The 22,785-nt window shown below is 39.1% G+C and overlaps 1 pseudogene; it reads left to right on the forward strand.

Annotated features, from left to right (window-relative positions):
• Positions 1-22,785, forward strand: part of LOC138154907 (lactoylglutathione lyase pseudogene) — a 58,042-nt pseudogene that overhangs the window by 30,297 nt on the left and 4,960 nt on the right.

The raw sequence follows: 22,785 nt of genomic DNA on the forward strand, positions 1-22,785 counted from the left end.
GGTTTACAATAAGCAATTAATATTTCTCCAAATATTTAGGTCTATATTTCTCTAAATAGTGTTTTGTAGTTGTATTCCTATAGTTCTTTTGTATATTTTGGTAAATATTTTATACATTTCCAAGTATTTCACACATACTATAGATACATTAAGCGAAAGTTCTCTTTCTATCTTTTCTTGATGGATTTTGTTGGTACTATATGAAGCCTCTCATTTTTACAGATCAGGAAACTGAAACAGAAAGAAGCTAAGTAGCTGCTCCAGGATCACACAGCTAGCAACTATTTGAGGCAGGATTTGAAGTTAGGTCTTCTTGATTCTAAGCTCTATACTATTCACTGACCCACCTATTTGCCTAAAAGCTTATAATCCATGGTGTTCCCAGGTATTCTCCTATCTAATTATTGATAGAGGCTGACCTTATTTATCTTATGACATTAGGCAATATTGGACCTGATTAGGTCTGCTCATGGTGGTATGGTCCAACCTCTACCTGAAGAATGATTTCTCTTGCCTGCATCTACAACAAGTGGTCATCCAGCTTTTGCCAGAATATCTTAGCCTACCTTTCACTTTCATGGAAGCAGCAACAACTGCTTTAAAGCCCAGCCCTCAGAAGTAGACCTCCTTCCCTAAGTGGTCTAACATTGTAGAAATCTGTTCCATCTACTGCACACATGTGGTACCAACCTTTAAAGAAGAGATCTATCGGGCACAAGAGCTACACTGACACTGATATACAGAAGGCTAGGCCAGGAATGGTGAGTGCCCTTCTGGGGATCCTATTCTTAAAAGGATATTAATAATTGTGCTGATGAAGCTCAAATATGGACAACCAGGGTAGTCTTATCTCATACAAAGATCAATGGAAATATATGGGAATTTTTTGTCTTCAGAAGAGAAAATTTGGAGAGCGGTAGTCACAAGGGAGAAGACAGGACATGATAGTAAGCCTTAGGCATTTGGAAAGTTGTCATTGGGGGAAAAACAGACTGTCAAAATATTTTGGAGATACTCTGTTTTCCAGAGCTAAGACCTAACAAGCAGGCTGTACCTGAGCTTGGCATAACCATAATCCTTTGCACTCAGAACGATACCATCTGGCAAAGTGTATTGCTTGGACCAGCACCAGGTGTTCACTTAGGGATTTAGCCCTCCCTCCCATCTCCCAGAACCATCCATCACATGTTCACAATCCCTGCTCCATGTCACTGACAACTACTGTACTCCTGCTCCTGTCACAGAGTTCTGGTTCTGTATCTGGAAGGGTCAACATGACCCCTAAGACTTGAGCAATGACTGTTCCCATGGGACCTAAGAATGCCTGTATTATTCCAAGAAATGCCAACCATGAGAGCTGTTTCGAGATCTAGTAATGATTGTGTTGTGGTCCAACCCCTTTCATGTATATGAGTGGCCCACAGCTTAGCAGCCTTAAGCCCTCCTTAGGAGAGGGGATTTCCATATGCATGCCATTTTCCTTACTCTGAAATTCATTAAATTTCTGTTTACGTCCTGATTCTCCTGTCTCTAGCCTGCTCTATTTGCTCGGCTCTGTCATCCCACAAGTTAGAGGCCAATTGTGGTCCAATGGACATGACTTATTCAACTTGGCCCCCAGAGGACATAAGCAGAACCAAGAGAAGTCAGGGAGAGGTAGAGAAAGAATTATAGGGAGACAGAGTTTTCTTCCATACAACTAACAAAGTGATATTTTTAAAGAAGTATGTGCTGCTTCTAGGACAAAATACTAGCTACTCAATTTGGTGTTTAAAGCCCCTCACAAACTAGCTCTAGTCTATCTTTCCAGCTCTATTACATGTTAAGCCCCTCACGTATTCTAATATCTAACCACACTGTCCTCCTTGATGTACCTCACTCGCAAAATTTCATCTCTGTGCCTTTGCCCAGGCTGAACCCCATGCCTGGAATTCCCTTCCTCTTCCCTTCTGCCTCTGAGAATCCCAGGCTTCCTTCAGATTTCAGTTCACATGCCACTTCCTACACACGAAGCCTTTCCTGACCTTCCTAAGTGATAGTCCTCCACTCCCAGACATTACCTTTTCTTCACTTGGCATTCTTGTTGCTCAAATGTTTCAATGGTGTCTGACTCTTCATGACCCCATTTGGGGTTTTCTTGGCAAAGATACTTGACTGGTTTGCCGTTTCCTTCTCTAGGTCATTTCATAGATGAGGAAACTGAGGCAAACGAGGTTAAGTGACTTGCCCAGGGCCACAAAGCTAGGAAAAGTCTGAGTCCAGATTTAAACTCAGGAAGATGAGTTTTCCTGACTCCAGGCTGGGCACTCTATGCACTGCACCACCTAGCTTCCCCATATATATTTTATATTTACTTTTACGCGTTTGTATTGTTTCCCAAGACAGGATGAAAGTTCTTAGAGAAAAAGGACTATTTTGTTTTTTGTTTTTGTGCACATCTACTATGTGCCAGCCCCTAGCATATTACCTGGAACATAGTAGATATTTAATAAAGCTTATTGATTGATTGACTGATAGATTCAACACAAGGAAAAATTTCCTAGCAATTAAAACTATCCAAATGGAATACCTTGGGAGGTAGTGAGCTTCCCAACTCCAAAGGTCTTCAAGCAGTGGTTGGATGAATCCCTTATTATGGAGTGTTATAGAATAGATTCTAGTTCAATTCCAGGTCAGGACTCTGAGGTGCATTCCAACCTGAGAATTAGCTTCTTATCTTTTGCTTTAAGAAATCATAATATCCTGCTTGTTGTGCAGTCCCTCATCTCTGACCAGAAAGAGATGAAGCAATTAAGACTGAAAGCCTGATACCAGAGGGCGGAGCTTTCCTTGGCTGTAATACCATTTCCCTGTGAGAAGAGAAATCCAAGCTTAACAGTTTATAAGCTTTTTTCTCATCAAAACATTCTCTTTATGAAATGAAGAATTCAAAACAGGGAAGGGGAGAACATTTTCTGCCTCTGGCAAAAATTCTGCTTGTGAATATGCCTTTGGTGAGTGAAAGGCATTAGATGTTAACACAACAAAGCTCCATAGGGTTTCTGCTGGCCAATAAAGCATACTGAGACACACAGCTCCCCAGCACTGGAACACACCCAAAGTGTGTGAAATTCATCTCATAAATACACACAAGGTCCAACTAATGTGCTCCATAAAGTACTTTGTGGGGAGACAGAAACCACCAGCAATAGTTTAAAAAGGAAAGGATTAAATATTCATCAGCTTAAATGTATTTTTGTTGCCAATTCTCTGAAATTAAACTAGAGTGAGCTGTCTAATTTAAGGCTGTCTAATACCTATTAGACATTTAAGACTGTCTAATACCTATTATTTATTCTTTCCTTCATCCATCCATCCATTCATTCATTCAACATATACTTCTAGAGGTTCATTATATGTTGGATATAGGGAGGCTCTGTCACACAGAGGAAAAGAAGCTGAAGTCAGTCATGGAATCTGGGTTTACCCTGCCAATTACTACCCATGGCTCCTCGGACAAGCAATCTAACCTCTCTGTTCCTCATAAAACGATTGGACTAAATGGTCTTCAAGGTCCTTTCTGGCTCTAGGTCTATGATACAATGCTCTCTGCTTGTATGACTTTGGCACAGCACCTGGCACATAGGAGGTACTTAAAAAATACTTGATTAATGTCCTGTCAATATCTCAAACTCAACTTGTTCAAAATTGAACTTAACATCTTCCCTCCAACACTTATCTTCTTTCTGCCTGTCTTCCCTATTTCAGCTGATGGGTCCACCATCTTTCTGTTAACCAGACTTGGAATCTCTCTACCTGAAACATCCAATCAGTTATTTTCCTAGACCAAAAAACAAAAATGAATGCCTTACCTGACATTGCTCATTGCTAAAAATAGCAACTGGGCAATTATCTTGATGTTCCTTGTACTCTGGGCTCTAACTAATGAGTATGCACCTTATTTTGCCCAAACCCAGACCAATCATCCAAGCTGCCTTCATATATGTCATCCCTAAGCCCCATCTCCCCTTTTTTCCAAATCTATCTCTGAGAATAGTAATCAAACCAACATTTCCTGGAAAGGAAATAATAGTCAATTGTACTATGGCTCTAATCACCATTCACTCTGATGTCCCTGCCCAAAACACTCATGCCTGCCCACCATACCCATAGATGTTATATGTCCTTATAAGAATGTAAACTCCTGATTGCACATGTATAAACTACATCGTATTGCTTACCATCTCAGGGAAAGGAGAAAAAAAGGGAGGGAGGGATAGAATTTGGAACTCAGAATTTTAAATGTTTAAAAATTGTTTTTACATGTTATTGGGGGAAAGGAATAAAATATTATGTTTAAAAAGACAAAGTTAAAATAAGAATGTAAGGTCTTTGAGGTCAGGGAAATCTCTTGCTTGCTTTCATGTTTATTCCCAGCACTTAGCACAGTGCTAAGCAGTGCTTAATAAATGCTTTTTCATTCATTCATTTATTCATTCATTCATTCATCCCAGAAACAATGTCTGTGCATTGTAATTCATTGTTATGGAACAGATTCTAGCTCAATGTAAGCTATGTGGCTATGGAAAGTAGAAAACCAATTGAGCCGGAGTAGGAGTTGCAATGCAACATGATTCCGGTACTAGGTCTTCCAAGTGGTTATCTTTTGTGTATGGTCTGAGCACGATTATCTTCTCACGGGAAAAAAGGCATACAACTACAAGTGCATCCCAATCCACCTTCCTCGCTTAGCAAATGAGAAAATTGAAGCCAGGAGAAGTTGTGACTTATCTAAGATCACACAAGTAGCAAGTGACAGCTTCCATAACAATCAAGCTATCTTCTTCTCCATTCAAGCTTACACCATGAGATAAAACATGGAAAAAAAATGATAGGGTTGGGGATTGCTTCAGGTTGGTCCCAGAGTCAAATTAGAACTGGAACCCTTGGGAGCCTACTGGATCTAACTGGCCCAGGCCCAAATGACATTCCTCCAGGTCAAGGCAGGTAGAAATCTATTTATTCAACAGCATTTACTAGAAAGTCTACGAATATAGCTTGGCTGTACCAAAAGAGAACCAGAGAAAATGTAAAAAGCTTCTAAGAAAAGATACAAAGCAGTATGACATAATACCAAGAAATAGTTGGATAAATGAATGAATGAAAAATTTGTTAAGGATTTACTATGTGCCAAGTACTAGGATGCAAAAAGAAAAAGAAGGCAGTTCTTGCTCTTGGTCAGTAGGTGATCCAGTGAATGGAGTTCTAGGTGTGGAGTCAGGAAGATCTGAGTTCAAATCCAGCCTCAGACACTGGCTATGTGATTTTGGGCAAATTGTTGAACTTCCATTTGCCTCAGTTTCCTCAACTATAAAATGGGTATAATAGTAGCATCTACTTCCTAGGGTTGTTGTGAAAATCAAATGAGATAATATTTGTAAAGAACAAAATGGCGAGCACTTAGTGGTTGCTACATAAATGCTAGTTATTATTATTATTACTATCAAGGAGCTGACACTCTAGTTGAAGAAGACAAAACATATAGGAGAGTTCAGATGCAGGGCAGATGACAAGGCCCTGGAGTCCTTAAGATTCATTGAGGCATCTGTCCTAAAAAAGTGGTCTACCACCATTGGAGAGCAAGGAGGGTGTTGAAGAATTAGAGTGCAGAGGGGAATCAGGATTCCCTACTTGGAGAGTGGTAGGACTGTAGTATCAGTGCCCAGCCAGAAGAGAAAAGGAAGAAGAGGGTATTGGGAGGGTTTGGGCACAGAAGAAGGAGGGCAGTCTCATGGGATCTAATAAGTCACACTATGTTTGATAAATCCAACAATTCACCAAATATTTATTAAGCACTTGCTACCTGCAAAATGTCATCCTAGGCACTGTATATACAGAGACAAAAATGAAGCAGTTCCTGCTTTTGAGGAGTTTGTGTTAAACTGGGAGGATAACATAAATATATAAGTAAGTCTTAGAACAAGGAACAATGCGGAAGGAAGAATCTTTAATAGCTGTAGAGATCAAAGATGGCGTCATGGAATACACAATGTTAATTCCTTTCAATTCCATTTAGTTCCACTAATATTTATTGACAATACATTACATGCAAGACACTCTAGTAGGGTATGTGGCATAGTAGAAAGTGTATAAGACTGGGTGTCTGGATTCCTGAATTCTAATCCTTTTTCTTATAGTACCTTTCTTTGGGACCTTAGACAAAAACATTTCACATCATCTTGGCCTCAGTTTCCTCATCTATAAAATAAAGAGGTTGGATTAGATGATGACTAAGCTCCCTTCTTATTCAAACACTATCTGACCATCCATGCTAAAGAGGTATAAAGAAGAATAAAACAAGGCATATGCCTTCATGGAGTGTAGACTTAAGTGGACTGGACCAGAATAGACAGATTGTGCAGCCATAAATCATTATTATACATTTTTTTGGCTACTTAAATATTCTACAATTTAATTTAAAATTTACCCAAATCCATAGCATTCTCCTAGCTTCTACCTGAAGGCCTATCCTGAAATAGTTCTCAAAAGTTTGGTTGTAAAAATATTAATTGCAGAATTTTTTATTACAAAATATTGGAAACAAGATGGGTACCCACCAACTATAGAATGACTCAACAAACTTTTGCCCATGAGTGTAACAGAATATTACTTCTCTGTAAGAAACAATTAATATGAAAAATACAAAGATGAAGTCTGTGAACAAAGGCAGAAGGAAATAAGCAAAATCAAGAGAACAAAAAACACCATGACTACAACATTGTAAAGGGAAATAATAAAACAAAACTGAAGGTTGTATAATTATAAGCTTGGTCTTGTAGAAAATATGAGAAAATGCATCTCCCTACTTTTATTGAAGAGGTGGGAAAATATGATTATGGAATATTGCATATTTTCATCAACTATTTTTTAAAATCTTTGTTACAAGGGAAGATTCACTGGGTAGGGACAGGGGAAGGAATATATTCTGAAATGAATGTGGTACAAAAGCAAAGAATACCCATACAAGTTTTAAACCAAAAAGAAAGTATACACACACATGCATGTGCAATTTTTTTTTTAGTTTAACTCTTTAAAGTTTTAGTATGAAAATAAAATGACCACAGGCTAACTTGGAATTAGAGATTGAAGGCTGGTGGGGACCTGAAAAACCAATCTAGCTCAATCCTTTAATTTTTCAAATGATGATGCTGAGGCCCAAAGAAAGATAAGTGATTTGTTCAAGATCACATAGATATATAGTAAGTGACCTAGCCAGAATTTGACTCAGGACCTCTGGCTCCATATCCCATGTTCTTTTCACGTCATCACAAATTTACATTTTTTTGGGAATTTGACTGGATAAAGAGAATACAATGAAAAGGAGAGTACACACTGGTCTTCCCCACTTTCCTACAGAACAAATTTAATGTTATCTAGTCTTCTCTAAATCTTCTTAGGTTAGAAATGGGCTTAGGTTGGGCAAGACAGAGCAAGAAAGGACCACAATAACTCAACTTTCATCATTTGGAGCTCTCGTTTCTGGCATTGAAACAACCAGAACTCAAACTTTCTGGCCAAAAAAACCCGAAAAACAAAAAGGGGGGCCTAGAATCAAGATGGGGGAGCAGAAACAGGACCTCCACGTGACTCCAGCTCTCACCACCTCCAATCCATGTAAAATGGAACTATGAACAAACTTTGGAGCTACAGAACCCACAAAATGACACAGAGAAGCTAACCTCCCACTAAGGACAGCCCAGCAAGCTAGCAGGAATCAGCCAGTGCAACACTCTGGGAGCTAAGCCCAGCTCCATGCTGGAGGGACTCCAGATCACCAGCAGCTCTGGCGGTCCTGAATTATCAACACATAGATGCAAAGAACAAAGTGAGAGGTCAGTGCAGTGTGGATTTTGGGACCCAGTAGTTGGGAGTGCATCAGCTTTTGCCCCCAGAGGGAGAAGACACTGAGGGCTGCAGCATAGAGCAGCCACATGACAGATTCAGCTCCTGGCCTGCAGAGTGTAGGGGGACCAAGCAACCAGGCTGAGGGGTAATAGCTCTTGCTTTAACCTGCATGGATATGGATTACGGTCTAGGGTGGAGGTGATAGGGTGTGGGTCCAGCTTGCCAGAGCATGTGGAAGCTTCAGAGAGGGCACCCAACTAATAGCAGCTAAGAAAACCCCAGTGTTTGGTACGGAAGCTCCCCTCTCTGGTGGCAGAGTCCTACTGTGGCAAAAAGCCCAAAAGTCAAGTAATTCAGTGGCAATGTGACCAGGCAAAGGAAGCAAAGCAAACAGAAGAATACAACATTAGACTCCTATTTTGGGTACAAAAAGGATCAAAACATGGAAGAGGAGGAAGACAGTGAAGTCAGAAATCCTGCACCAAAAGCTTCAAAGGAAAATATGAGCTGGTTAAAGGCCATAGAGGACCTTAAGAAGCAGATAAGAGAAGTGGAGGAAAATTGGAAGAGAAATGAGAACAATGCAAGAAAATTACAAGCTGAGAGTCAACAGACTGACTGAGGAAAATAACACCTTAAAAAAACAGACTAACTCAAATGGCAAAAGAGGCTCAAAAAGGCAATGAGGAGAAGAATGCCTTAAAAAGCCAAATTTGCCAGATTGTAAAAGTATCTCAAAAGCTCACTGAGGAGAATCATTTCTTCAGATTTAAATTGGAGCAGATGGAAGCTAGTGACTTTATGAGAAATCAAGATGCTGTTAAACAGATCCAAACAAATGAAAGAATAGAAGGCAATGTGAAATATCTCATGGGAAAAACCACTGACCTGGAAAAGAGATCCAGGAGAAGTAATTTAAAGATTATTAGACTACCTGAAAGCCATGATCAAAGAAAGAATCTAGAAATCATCCTCCAAGAAATTCTCAAGGAAATTTGCCCTGATGTTTTAGAACCAGAAGGCAAAATAGAGGTTGAAAGAATCCACTGATCACCTCCTGAAAAAGACCCCAAAAAGAAAACTCCTAGGAATATTGTAGCCAGTTTCCAAAATTTCCAGATCAAGGAGAGAATATTACAAGCAGACAGGAAGAAACAATTTGAATATTGTGGAAACATAATCAGTATAACCCAGCATCTGGCACCTTCTACACTGAGGAATCGAAGGGCTTGGAATATGATATTCAGCAAAACTGAGTATCATGTTTCAGGGGAAAATATGGTCATTCAGTGGAACAGAGGACTTTCAACCATTCTTGATGAAAAAACCAGAGTTGAATAGAAAATTTGACATTCAGATACAAGAAGCAAGAGAAGCATGAGAAGGTAAACAGGGAAAATAAATCATAAGGAACTTACCAGAGTTGAACTATAACATTCCTACATGGAGGGGGCAGCTAGGTGGCACAGTGAGTAAAAAGCCAGCCCCAGGGGTAGCCAGGTAGCACAGCGAGTAAGAGCACTGGCCCCAGTGTCAGGATGACCTGGGGGATCAAATCTGGGCTCAGATACTCAGCACCACACCCATAAATAACTGGTCCTGTAACCTTAAGCAAATTACTTAACCCCAATTGCTTTAAAAAAAAAAAAAAAGCCAGCCCCAGAGTCAGGAGGACCGGAGTTCAGTTCTGGCCTCAGACACTTAACACCTACACACAAAAAAACTATCTGTGTAACCTTGGCCAAGTTACTTAACCCAATTGCCCTCCAAAAAGCAAAAAAAAAACCATTCCTACATGGAAAAATTATAATTGTAACTGATGAAACTTTTCTCAGTATGAAAATAGTTGAAGGGAATAGATATAGATACATGTCTATATTGGAAGGTATACAGGCGTATGAATACATATGTGAATATGTGTATATATGTTTACAGGTATACATAGATAGAGGGCACAGGACCAATTAAATAGGAAGGGATGATACTTAAAAGGTGAAATTAAGAGGTGAGAGAGGAATATAATGAGAGGAGATGGGGAGAGGCAGAATGGGGTAAACTATCTCATATAGAAGAGGCAAGGGAAAATGGTTACAATGGAGGGGAAGAATAGGAAGGCAAAAGGAGATGGGTCAACCTTATTCCCATTGAATTTAGCTTAGGAAGGGAATGACATACACACTAAATAGGGTATCTCACCCTACAGGAGAGTAGGGGGGAAGGGGATGAGAGGGAGGATAATGGAAGGGAGAGCAGGCTGGGGGGTGGGGAGGGAATTTGGAAGTACCCACTTTTGAAAAGGGACAGGATCAAAGTAGAGAATAGAACAAGTGGGAGGTGGGATAGGAGGGAAAGAAATATAGGCAGCCTTTTACAATATATCTACTATGTTAATGTTTTGTATAAGCTACATATATACAACCTATACTGAACTGATTATCTTCCCAGTAAGGGTGGGTGACAAGGGAGGAAGGGAATGAATCTGGAATTAAAAGTTTTAAAATCAAATGTTTAAAATGTATATACTATTATTAATACTATTTTACATGTAATTGGGAAATAAGATATACAGGCACTGGGGTATAGTGATCCACCATGCCCTACTGGAAAAATCGAAAGTGGTATGGGAGAAGATATGGGAGAGAGCAGATTGGAAGAGGGGACATACTGTGGGACTGCTATTTTGGGGCAGTGGGTAGGGGAAAAATGGGGAGAAAATTTGTAACTCAAAATCTGGAAGAAATTAATGATGTAAATCAGAAGTTAATAAAGCATTTGAAAAATAAAAAAACAAAACAAAAAAAGACTTAAAATGGACTCAGCTTGATCCAGGCCTAGAGGTTTAGGTCGTCAGGTTTATATTTATTAAGGGCTTACTATTTACATAGTAGGTCAGGTATACAAGAGGAAGCAATTGGTACGCCTTGCTCTCTTGTACCCATCCCTACCTTCATTCCAAATACCCCTAGAGCTTAGTATTCTAGAGAAGAGGATCACACTTGGGTCAGATATTACAAAATGGAATCTAATAATTTCCATAGCCTCCCATACTGGCCTATACCCTAATTGCTTTCAGCTTCCTAGGAATTCAGCAGTCAAACTAAAGACTATAGAAGATTTTTCAAAGCCTATCTCTGTTCCTAAGTCCACTGAAATAAAAATAGCTTTGGAGGATGAGGTGGTATTATCCAGATCCAATTACTCTGTAAGACATAAATATATTATTTATATAAATATGTCATATAAATATAAGACATAAATATATTATTTATATATTATATAATATAATTATACATATTATATATAACATAAATATATTATTCGTATAAATATGTCTTATATTAATATAAGACATAACTATATATTATTAATATAATATTAACTCAAAAGAAGATGTCTGGTTCAGAATCAAAAGACCTCAGTTTGAATCCAGAGTTTGCCACTAATATGATGTGCACTCTGGGACAGGTCACTTACCATAATTATGTTTCATTTTCTTTGTAAAATGAAAGGATTAATAGGCTAGATAAGAGGTTCTTTTTTTTTGCTTTTGCTTTTTGGAGGGGAGAAGGCAGGGAAATTGGGGTTAGTGACTTGCCTAAGGCCACATGGCTAGTAAGTCTGAATTTTAACTCAGGTCCTCCTGACTCCAGGGTCGGTGCTCTATTCACTGCACCACCTAGCCACCCCAAGATAAGCTGTTCTTAACCTAGAATCCCAAGAAGTCTATAGAAAGCTTTCGAGGGTCCATTGTGAAATGGAAAAAAATAACATCTTTATTTTCACTAATCTTTAGTGTCTTTATAATCCTATGGGGAGTTTTTTTGTTTGTTTGTTTTATGTATTTAAAAATGTTATTCTGGGGAGTGGTCTATAGACCTTCCCAGACTGTCAAGAAGGCCCATAAAACAAAAGAGATTTAAGAATATCCACATTGGCTGATCCTCTAAGGTTCATTTCAGCTGTAAATCCAAAATTTAGAGAGAGTCTCATTAGTTTGGAGAGCAAGAGATCACTTCTAACTGGAAAGAATCAGAGAAAGGTTCGATTTAATTCAACATTTATTAAGAGTCTACTCTCTCAAGGAGATTGAGAGAGGATAACCTTTGAAAACAATTGATTTGTGATTAACTGATTAAAAACAAGAAGCAAGGTATAGTAGAAAGAATACTTGGATTGAGTGACAAGAGACCTGATTTCTACTTTTAGTTCTGCTTCTCAACAAATGTATTATTCAATTTGACAAATAATCAGGGCCTATTATAGTTGAGGTACTCAGAATACCCGGAATTTTTTTAAGTCCCTGGTTGTAAAAAAAAAATCCATTCTACTGGGGAGATTTAACATTCCAGCACAGAAGGGAGGGAGTAGTTCAGGTGTCGAATAGTAGTATCATACAGAAAGAACAGTTCTATTCACCAGAATAGAAAGAAAACAGGGAACGGTCTCAAAATGTTGTCCTCATTGCCCTCATCTAAGGGCAGTACCCAGTGGGGTCTACCTTTGGTCATGCAATCACACAATGGCAGCCACTCTGGTCAAAGCCCTTTTGGGTTTAAATTTGAGTTTTAGACAATGAACTAATATGGCCTATCATTAATAAGGGAAGTTAGAATAATCAGGACAGTGACATGAGGGTCTTTTCTGAATTAGCTCATAAGGATTAAGAACAAGGGATACAGGAAAATGCACCATCCAGCAACAGGCTGGGGAAAGTGATGACGTAATGTGCAATCTCAGGTCATATATACATCCTGGGTTGGGGGTTGGGCAGCACTAAGACCATATTAGTAGAACTGATTTTCACCAGCTTACAAATGTGTATATGGACAAATAAATACAAATAAAATTAAGGAGGAGGGAAGTATTTAACAATATGGTAGAAAGGGATCAGGGAAGATTTCATAAAGATTGGAAAACCTAAGGAAGTCTTGAAGAATGGTAAGACTTCTGACAGGCAGAGTGGAGGCATTCCAGGCATGGTAAAAAGCTTGTGCACATGTGTAAACGCAAAAGGTAGAAGACCAAGTAAGGGAATAACTATTAGACCAATTTGATTGGAATGTAGAGTATGCAAAAAAGGAAAACAATATATAACAAGGCAGTAAAGATAAGTAGAACCCAGATTGTATAGGTCTTTGAATTTTATCCTAAAGGTTCTAGGGAACCATTGAAGATTTTTGAGCAAAGAAGAAAAATGGTCAGACTTGTGCCTCAGGAAGATTATTTTGGAAACTAAGTGAAGGGTGGGTTAGAGAGAAAAGAGAATTTAGATAAGAAGACTAATTAAGAGACCATTTTAATTATGTAATATTACAATGCTGTAAGAAATAACAGGTGTAGCAACAGACAAAGAAAAGAAGGGAAAGAATTACAACTAATGCAGAGTGAAGTAAACAGAGCCAAGAAAACCATATGCACAATGACTGCAACAATGTTGATAGTCAGAACAACCACTAACCAAAAAAAAAAAAATGTAAATGTTGCAAAATTATCAAGAACAAGCAAGACTCAAAAGAAGAGATCAGAGTAGATACTGCCACCCTAACCCTTTGCAGACATGAGAGGGCCACATGTGGTATACATTCATCGCACTTGTTTTCAGACTTTTTTAATGTATTGATCAACTATAGTGATTTTTTGTTTTCCTCTTTCTTTTTTTTTTCTTTAAAAAATACTATTTGCTATATAGGATGACTCTCTGGAAGGAAAAGATGGAGGGATACTGGGAGAAAATATGGTAATGTAAAAAAAGACATCAGTAAAAGTGTATTTTTTTTTAAATAAAGCCTTTATACTAAATCAACTGAGAGGGGGGGTGATGACCTGAATTAAGGTGGAGAGAAGGAGATTGATGTGATAGGACGAGGCAAATAAATGAAAATGAAGTAAAGGAGATGTGAGAATCTAAGATGGCACCAAGTATATGAACCTGAGAAAAGTGGACTACCCTCAACAGAAATGGGAAAGTTGGGCAGAAGAATGAGTTGAAAAGAAAAGATGGTGAATTTTGTTTTGTCTATGTTAAGTTTGAGAGTCAAGGTGAAATAATAAATAAAGGAGATGGCTTTGGAATCAGAAAGACCGCGATTCTTGTCTTACTTCTCTGGCTACACTGGTTGTGCGTCTTTACAAATCATTTAACCTCTTGGTGCCTTGCTGAGCATGTCTATCTGCTTTGGGAGAGGGAATTTCCTCACCAGGGGCTCTGTATACTCAAAGATGTGCTGGATACAGCTTGAAACATAAGAACTGATTGTTTAATTTGCAGTAGGAGTATTTACACCTCAGAAATCAATAAACACTACAAATTAGGAGTTGGTTTATTGTTGTGCTGATTTTCCATACTTAAGAAAGTGGAGAGAATGTGAATTATGCAGATTAAAATTAAAAGTATGTCCTGTCTACATTTTTTTTCAGAGATCTGGTTGTTAAACATTTATCAGCACATTCCTACCCATAATGATGAAGCCATATATTTGATTTAAAAGGGAAGGGGGGTGCGGCTAGGTGGCCCAGTGAATAGAGTACCGGCCCTGGAGTCAGGAGGACCTGAGTTCAAATACAGCCTCAGACACTGTAGCAGCAAGCACCCCAAGCTCGTCCTCAGGGTTTGCAGCTACCACAGGTTCTTGGATCTGCTTTGTTAAAGGAAAGCAACTCAAAATGGGTTAACAAGCTTACTTTAATCAGTCAGACATATATCGTTTACCTTGTTCAGGAGAAAAGGTCAGCACCCTGAACCTCAAAGTATACAGGCATAATTATCAAGACAGAAACATCAAGTAGACAGATTTCCAAACTGTCCAATCATTACATCCATACCCAGTCAACATCTGGGTTTCCACATTCTGGGTTTTTCAAAGCCGGGGGACTCTCAACAATGGCTTCCCAGAATTCAGATCAAATCACAGAACACTTCTCAAAGTGAGTCCCAAAACAAAGCTACACATCAGGGCTTATATAGCCTTCTCCTGGCTCAGAGAATGTAACAACCTTATTGACCCACTGGCCAATCAAAAAGTATCTACTGAAAAACAAGCCTCCCTCCCCAGGCTTCTGGTGCACTTTAGCCTAGGGACAGGGAAGATCTTTAAAATTTACATTCGCATTACAGACACAACACAAAAACTAGCCATGTGACCTTGGGCAAGTCACTTAACCCCAATTGTCCTCCAAAAAGCAAAAAAAAAAAAAAAAAAGGTAAGGGGGGAGGGAAGGCAATGTCAATGAGTCATTCAGGTGGAGATGAACTACTAATTGAGTATGAGGCTTTGAACATATCTCTTAGCCCTTCTGTGCCTTATTCCTCTATGGAGGTTGAACAAGGTGATCTCTGAGTTGCCTTTCAGGTCTAACATTGTATGGGGAAATTATTCTTAAAGCTTTGCAAAAGATACGTGTAATTCTGCACTCCTTTGAAGGAGTTCACTCAGACATGGGGTGTGACTTTGATGTCTTTCCAGAATTTCTGGAACCAGCTCTGCCTTTTCTTGTGTCTAACCAGTCTAAAAATTACCATGCATTCCTCTCAAAGACACCTTTTACTTAATTACCCACAGATAGGACACCTCTGAGCTACATAAAAACATACAGGACATGATTATTGTTTTAATGGTTTTATAATACTCAATTATTCTGAAATAACTTGTTGGGTTTTTTTGTCATTTTTCAAATGCTTTATTAACTTCTGATTTATATCATTAATTTCTGCCAGATTTTGAGTTACAAATTTTCTCCTTGTTTTTCCCCTACCCACCACCCCAGAATAGCAGTCCCACAGGATATCCCCTCCTCCACTCTGCTCTCTCCCATATCTTCTCTCATACCCCCTTTGACTTTTCCAGTGGATGGAAAAGTGGTGGATCTCTATGCCCCAGTGCCTGTATATCTTCTTTCCCAATTACATGTAAGATGGTGTTAATAATAGTATATATGTATATATAATTTTAAACATTTGATTTTAAAACTTTGAATTCCAGATTCATTCCCTTCCTCCATTGTCACCCACCCTTACTGGGAAAATAAGCAATTCAGTATAGATTGTACATGTGTAGCTAATGCAAAACATTAACATAGTAGATATATTGTAAAAGACTGACTATATTTCCCTCCCTCCTATCCCACCTCCCACTTGTTCTATTCTCTACTTTGATCCCATCCCTTTTCAAAAGTGAGTGCTTCCAACTTCCCTCCACCCCAGCCTGCCCTCCCTTCCATCATCCCCCCTCTCATCCCCTTCCCCGTACTCTCCTGTAGGGTGAGATACAAGATTTAGTGTGTATTTCATTCCCTCCCCAAACCAAATTCAGTGAGAATAAGGTTGACACATTCCCTTTTGCCTTCCTATTTTTCCCTCCATTGTAACCCTTTTCCCTTGCCTCTTCTTTATGAGATAGTTTAACCCATTCTGTCTCTCTCCATCTCCTCTCATATTCCTCTCTCACCTCTTAATTTCTCCTTTTAAGTATCATCCCTTCCTATTAAATTGGTCCTGTGCCCTCTATCTATGTATACCTGTAATCATATATACACACACTCACACATGTATTCATATGCCTGTATACCCTCCGATATAGATATATATATTCCCTTCAACTATTTTCATACTGAGAAAAGTTTCATCAGTTACAATTATTGTTTTTCCATGTAGGAATGTTAATAACTCAACATGCTTCTACTCTGCCATCTTGACTCCGCCCCTCTGAATTAACTTGTAACAATACTGAATTTGTCATCTATAAGCCATATTATATGCTACATGTTTTAAGATTTTTAAGTCAGGAATCTTATAGTCTCTTCCTTTTATTCTCTGAGGAATCCAATTCCTACACTTACAAGTGTGATTTTGAGTTCTGTATTCATGAATCCAAGTGAAATGAATAAAGTGGCCCCAGGAATCAGCAACTGTGAGACAGCACAGTGTAGTGACCAAGTGTCTCAGGAAAACCTGGGTTCAAGTCCCACTTCTGACACATACTAGCTGAAACTGACAAAAACCAATGGACTGGTGGTCCAGTGGAGAAGGAACTGGGATTTGGAGTCAGAGGACCTGAATCACAACTTTTCTGAGCCTGTTTCCTCAGCTGTAAAAAGGTGGTGGGGAATGGGGGGGGGGAGGGGGGATGAGACATGGAATAGTTGATCTTTCAAGTCCATGTAGCAGCTAGATGGCTCAGTGGATAGAGTGCTATAGAACTTGAGTCAAGAAGATCTGAGCTCAAATTTGGCCTCAGACACTAGCTGTGTGACCCTGGACAAGTTACTTAACCTCTGTTTGCCTTAATTCAATGAAGAAGGAAATGGCAAACCACTCCAGGATCTTTGCCAAGAAAACCTTATGGATAGTACAATCCACAGTATCATGAAGAGTCAGACATGACTGAATGACTGAACAACAATAGCAAAAGTCCTTTCCCACTCTGTTTCTGTGCCTAAGCCAGCCTCATAACTCCAAAAGGAAGGCCAATGTGACTGGGCCAGTCATTGAACTTCTAAGTTTCCTGGGCAAATTAGACCATAAATTACGGAGTAGATATTAATCCACACTGGTCGTCGAGTTTTACCTTATACTCTCTTTTCCCCCACCTTCCCTGTATTTTCTGATGTAGGCTCATTGGCCCCCTTCCTGATCCTAGAACAAGACATTCTGTCTCCTGGCATTTTCTCTGGCTGTCCCCAGTGCCTGGAATGCTCTCTCTCCTCATCCCCACCCCATGGTTTCCTTCAAGAAGCAATTAAAATCCCGTCACCTACAGGAAACTTTCTCCAATTGCCTTAATTCTAGCACCTTCCCTCAGCTGATTATTTCCCACACATGCGGTAAACAGCTTGTTTGCGTGTATGTGTTTGTCCCCGCACTATATTTCAGCACCGTGAGGGCAAGGACTGTTTTTTTTTACCTTTCTCTGTATCCCTAGAACTTAGCACAGGCCCTGGCACATGGCAGAAGCTTGATGAGTGTTCATTGACTGCCTGGAGAAATTCTCTTCATTGATAAAAATCACACATCCAGACCAAAAGAAAAATGATGGAGCAGAAAGAACAATAGATTTGGTGTCAGAGGATCTGGATTTGAGCCATGGCACTGTTTCTTATTAGCCATGTGACTTTAGACAAGTGATTTAAGCTCTTTGGGCCCTGATGGCAAGGCCATCTGCCAGATGAACAATGTAGACTAGAGAGTCTCTGAGGTTTCTTCCAGTTTTAAGTGCAGTATAATAGAAAAAGTTAGAGAGTCATGGAATCTAGGTTCAAAATCCACACACAGATTGCTATTTGTGTAATATGGAACAAGTCATTTAACTTGGTCTCAGTTTCTTCATCTGTAAAATGGTAGGGTTGAACCAGATGTCTTCCAGGATTCCTTCCAACCATGATCCCTCTTTTATACTCCATCAGGGCTAGCCCTGATGATTTTGAAAGTTTGGCAAGAGGCATTTCCACACTCCATTGAAAGAAGTGCGTAATAAGGTAGCTGGGAGATTTCATTTGGTTATCCTTCAGACCTTTGTTTGAAAAGGCCAAGGTACCCCACTGAATCCTGGACCATCTCCTGATGTCCTGATCCATATCTGGCCCCTGGATCCAGATGGCTCCTGAGGAGAAAGTGAGGCTGGTGACATCGTACAGTCCTCCCTCACTTAAATCCAATTCACTTGCATGTCATGGCATCACTTCCCTGAAGTTGTGGTCCTTTTTGATAATAAAGGACAAACAGCAGCCATTTTCCACATGTTCTAGAACCAGCTGTGCCTCCTTTTGTGCCTGACAGTTTGACGTTAGGGGATGCCCAAAAATGCCCTAAACCTGTCAGAGATTTACAGAGCTTCCACTGAGTTTGAAAATGGAAGTCCTTTGTTGAGTCTATAAGCATTTGTTAAGTATCAACCATGTACCAGGTATTGGTTACAAGAAAACAAACACTTTATCCAGCAGTGGCTCTCCCAGTAGAACAATTGCATAAATTATTTTCTAAATTAGCTAGTAGCTACCATGGCCTCATAAGGATGCATAGCCCTAAGTCAAATGCTTTAAACAGGATAAATGATTTTCAGTGAAAAAGCTGTGGCTATAAGGGTTGAGAATGTGAGAAGTATTTCACCTGCAAACTATAGGTAGTTGGCAATTAGGTGTTATAGTGGATGAAGCTCTGGACCAGGAGTCAGAAAGACCTTAGTTCCAATCTTCCCTCTGACACTTACTAGCTGTGCAACACTGGGCAAGTCCCTTAACTTTTGTTTGCCTCCGTTTCATTATGTGTAAAATGGGGATAGTAATAGCATCTACTTCCTGGAATTGTGAAAATCAAATGAAATAAGTGTAAAGCACTTAGCGCGGTGCTGACATATAGTAAGCATTATATAAATCTTTGTTAGTTATTGCTACGATGATTATTATTGTTAGTCACATGACCCTTGGCATGTCCTTCGACTGCTATCTGCTTCAGTCTCTTCATCTGTACAATGGGAATAATAATAAAGCCCCTTCCTTCAGGGTTGTTATGAGAGGAAAAACTAACATTTGTAAAGTACTTTGAAAACCTTAAAGAACTAGATAAATGTTTATTTTTATTATTGTCATTATAGGAAAACATAAGAACACAGGGACAGAGAAGCCAGGTTTAAGGGAGACTGGATTAGCTTATGCTACAAGGAACATGGTGACAAAAGGGGAGGATGGACCAAAACAGGTAAACTTTGTATACTTTACAATTATGTCTAGTAGAGGACCTCTCTCTAAATCTCTGCCTATCCTTTGAGTTTACCATCAAAAGCTAGCTTGATGCACAGCAATCCTCTTCCTCTTCATCACCTTCATTGTGCTGGGTCTCTATTTCATAAAATCATAAATTTGAGCTAGAAGGGACCTTAGAAGTCACCTGATTGAACCTTCTCATTTCAAAGATAATGAAACTAAGACCAAGGGAAGTGATGAGGCCTGCCCAAGGTCACTAAAGAAGTAATTGACAATGGCAAATTCCAACTCTGGTCTTTCTGATTCTAAGTCCAACTCACCAATTTATAGCACAAAGTAAAAAATGCATGCACAGATGCTCAAAAAAACACAATGTCCTCCCAGGTCATTGTCTAAGTCACCATTCTACAACCAGTCATTTTTTAAGATAATATTTTATTTTTCCTCAAATACATGTAAAGACAATTTTTAACTTTTTTTATTTTGACTTCTGAATTTTCTTCCTCCCTTCCTTAGATGATAAGCAATTTGATATGGGTTATACATGTGCAGTCATGCAAAACATATTTCCATATTAGTCATGTTAGGGAAAAAATACAAACCCAAAGGAGAGAAAAAAAATACCAGAAGAAAATAAAGTGAAAAATAGTATACTTTGATCTGCTTTCAGATTCCATTAGTTCTTTCTCTGAAAATGGATGGCATTTGTAATCATGAGCCCTTTGAGATTGTCTTGGTTTTTTTTATTGCTGAGAGTAACTAAGTCATTCATAGTTGATCATTGCACAGTGTTGCTGTTAATGTGTATAATGTTCTTCTGGTTCTGCTCACTTCACTTTGCATCAGTTTGTATAAGACTTTCCAAGGTTTTCTGAAGTCTGCCTGCTTGTCATTTTTTATAGCACAATGGTATTCCATCACAATCATATACCAGAGCTTATTCAACCATTCCCTCAATTGATAGATATCCCCTCAATTTCCAGTTCTTTGCCACTATAAAAAGAGCTGCTATAAATATGTCTTTTTACAAATAAGTCCTTTTCCCTTAAAAAAAAAAACCTCTTTGGAATGCAAACCTGGTAGAGGTATTGATAGCTCAAAGGGTACGCACATTTTGTAGCCCTTTGGGCATAGTTCCAAACTGCTCTTCTGAATGATTGGATCATAGAACTAGTTATTCTTAACTAACACTGAGAAATTGAGAAAAATCAACCAGAATAATTTATGAATCTGTCCATCTAGAGAATTCCCTTCACCAGCAAAGATTGGAACCCATCTTTGACTATGATAAGTACTAGGAAAATACCTGAAACTCAGAAACTTTGTGACTTGCCCAAGGCCACATAGCTAGTAAATGTAAGATAGATGGGGTGGAGGAGGGACTAGGAAAATAAATGGATATGAGATACAAAAGTCTAAAAGGATACCAAGCATCTGAACCTAGAGAAGTAGATTCCCCTTAACAGGAATAGGGAAGTTTATGGAACAATGAGTTTAGAGAAGATGATGAATTCTTTTTTTGTGGGTGAGTGGATCAAATTATCTCTGAAGTCCTTTCCAACTGTGGATCAGTGTAATTCTCTTACTAAACCAGCCTCATTGATCCAAAAGAAAGCTTACTGCTACTGCAATGAGTCTCAATCCCTATGGAGTTCTGATACCTTGTAATTGATGTTTTATTTTGTCACACACAGATCTGAAAATCATTGTTCTAGAGCTCCACATACTCATATGGGTGATGGGAAGGAAGGAGGAAAGAAAGGAGTCACTCTCTTCTCCTATTCTCTCTCAATTTCCAAAACCACTTCCTACTTGCACTACTCTTAAATAAGAGGAGGAATCTCATAAGAATCAAGTAGATCCCCACATCTGTAGGTCAATTCAATCAGAAGTCTAGCCTCACTACATATGTCCAGGATGTGCAAGTCACAGTGATTTAATGCTTTCTTGGTTGGCTAATATTTCTTCTGTATTCACTCACAACACAGAAATTATTTACACCTGACTTTGGGGAATATCTTTCATCTTGGATTCTCAAAGACTCTTCCAACATTCATTAGTCGCCTCCTTATTTCATAGTTGATAGGTTAAAACCCTAAGATCAATCACTCAGATCACATCAAGTTCTGCCTTGTGCAATTGCTTTCATTCAAAAGGCAGTGGGGTTAGATTTGATCATCTGCCAATTTGCTTGATGTGATTCTTAAAAAACAAACTGGCTGGTGGCATCAGGCAATTCTGTGCATATCAGAAAACACATTAGATTTGCAAAACAAGAAGATTGAACTACAAGACCTTCTATATTTAAATCCATGAGCCAACAGTTCTAGAGTTAGATAATCATGTAGGGTATCATCAGTGCACCAACCATATTATGTTTTTCAGTCGTGTCTGACTACTTCATCACTCCATTTAAGTTGTCCTTGGCAAAGATACTACAGGAGTTTGTCATTTCCTTCTCCAGTTCATTTTACATATGAGGAAACTGAGGCAAACAAGGTTAAGTGACTTGCCCAAGGTCACACAGTAAGTGTCTGAGGCCAGATTTGAACTCAGTAAGATCAATCTTCCTGACTCTTGACCCAGCATTCCATCCATTACACCACCTAGCCATCCATGTTATGGGATAATACTAGATAAAAACTTAAAGGTGACCTGAACGGTCATAATAATAGTAACTCACATATAGTACTCAAATATGCCAAGGGTGAGTCCTTTTCCTCTGTTTCTCTTGCCCAGGTCTTCTCAACATTCTGGTGGCCTTCTTATATAGGACTTGTTCATGACTTATCCCTCACTCTTACCCTGTGGTCAGTCCATCTTCTGCTGTCTCATAAGAGGCTTGGATGATGCCTTTAACAGTGCTTCTTTGTAATTCCTTATGTGTAAGGTGTTTCAGCACCCTTCACAGGGTAGCTAGATAGCACAGTGGATAGAATGCCCAAGTCTGAAGTCAGAAAGACTTCTCTTCCTGAGTTCAAATCTGGCCTCAGATACTTATACATGTGATCCTGGGCAAGTCACTTAAGCCTGTTTGCCTCAGTTTCCTCATCTATAAAAGGAGCTAGAAAAAGAAATGGCAAACCACTCCAGTATTTATGCCAAGAAAACCCCAAATGGGGTCATAAAGAGTTGGACACAACTGAAAACATCAGCTTCCTCATGCCCATCATGCACCTCTCTACGGACCTTTGGGAGAATTTATAC

The sequence above is a fragment of the Petaurus breviceps genome, unplaced genomic scaffold (genome assembly GCF_028583685.1).
Source record: "Petaurus breviceps papuanus isolate PSGF00001 unplaced genomic scaffold, PetGlider_PUasm1.0 91133, whole genome shotgun sequence".
Taxonomy (NCBI): Eukaryota; Metazoa; Chordata; class Mammalia; order Diprotodontia; family Petauridae; genus Petaurus; species Petaurus breviceps.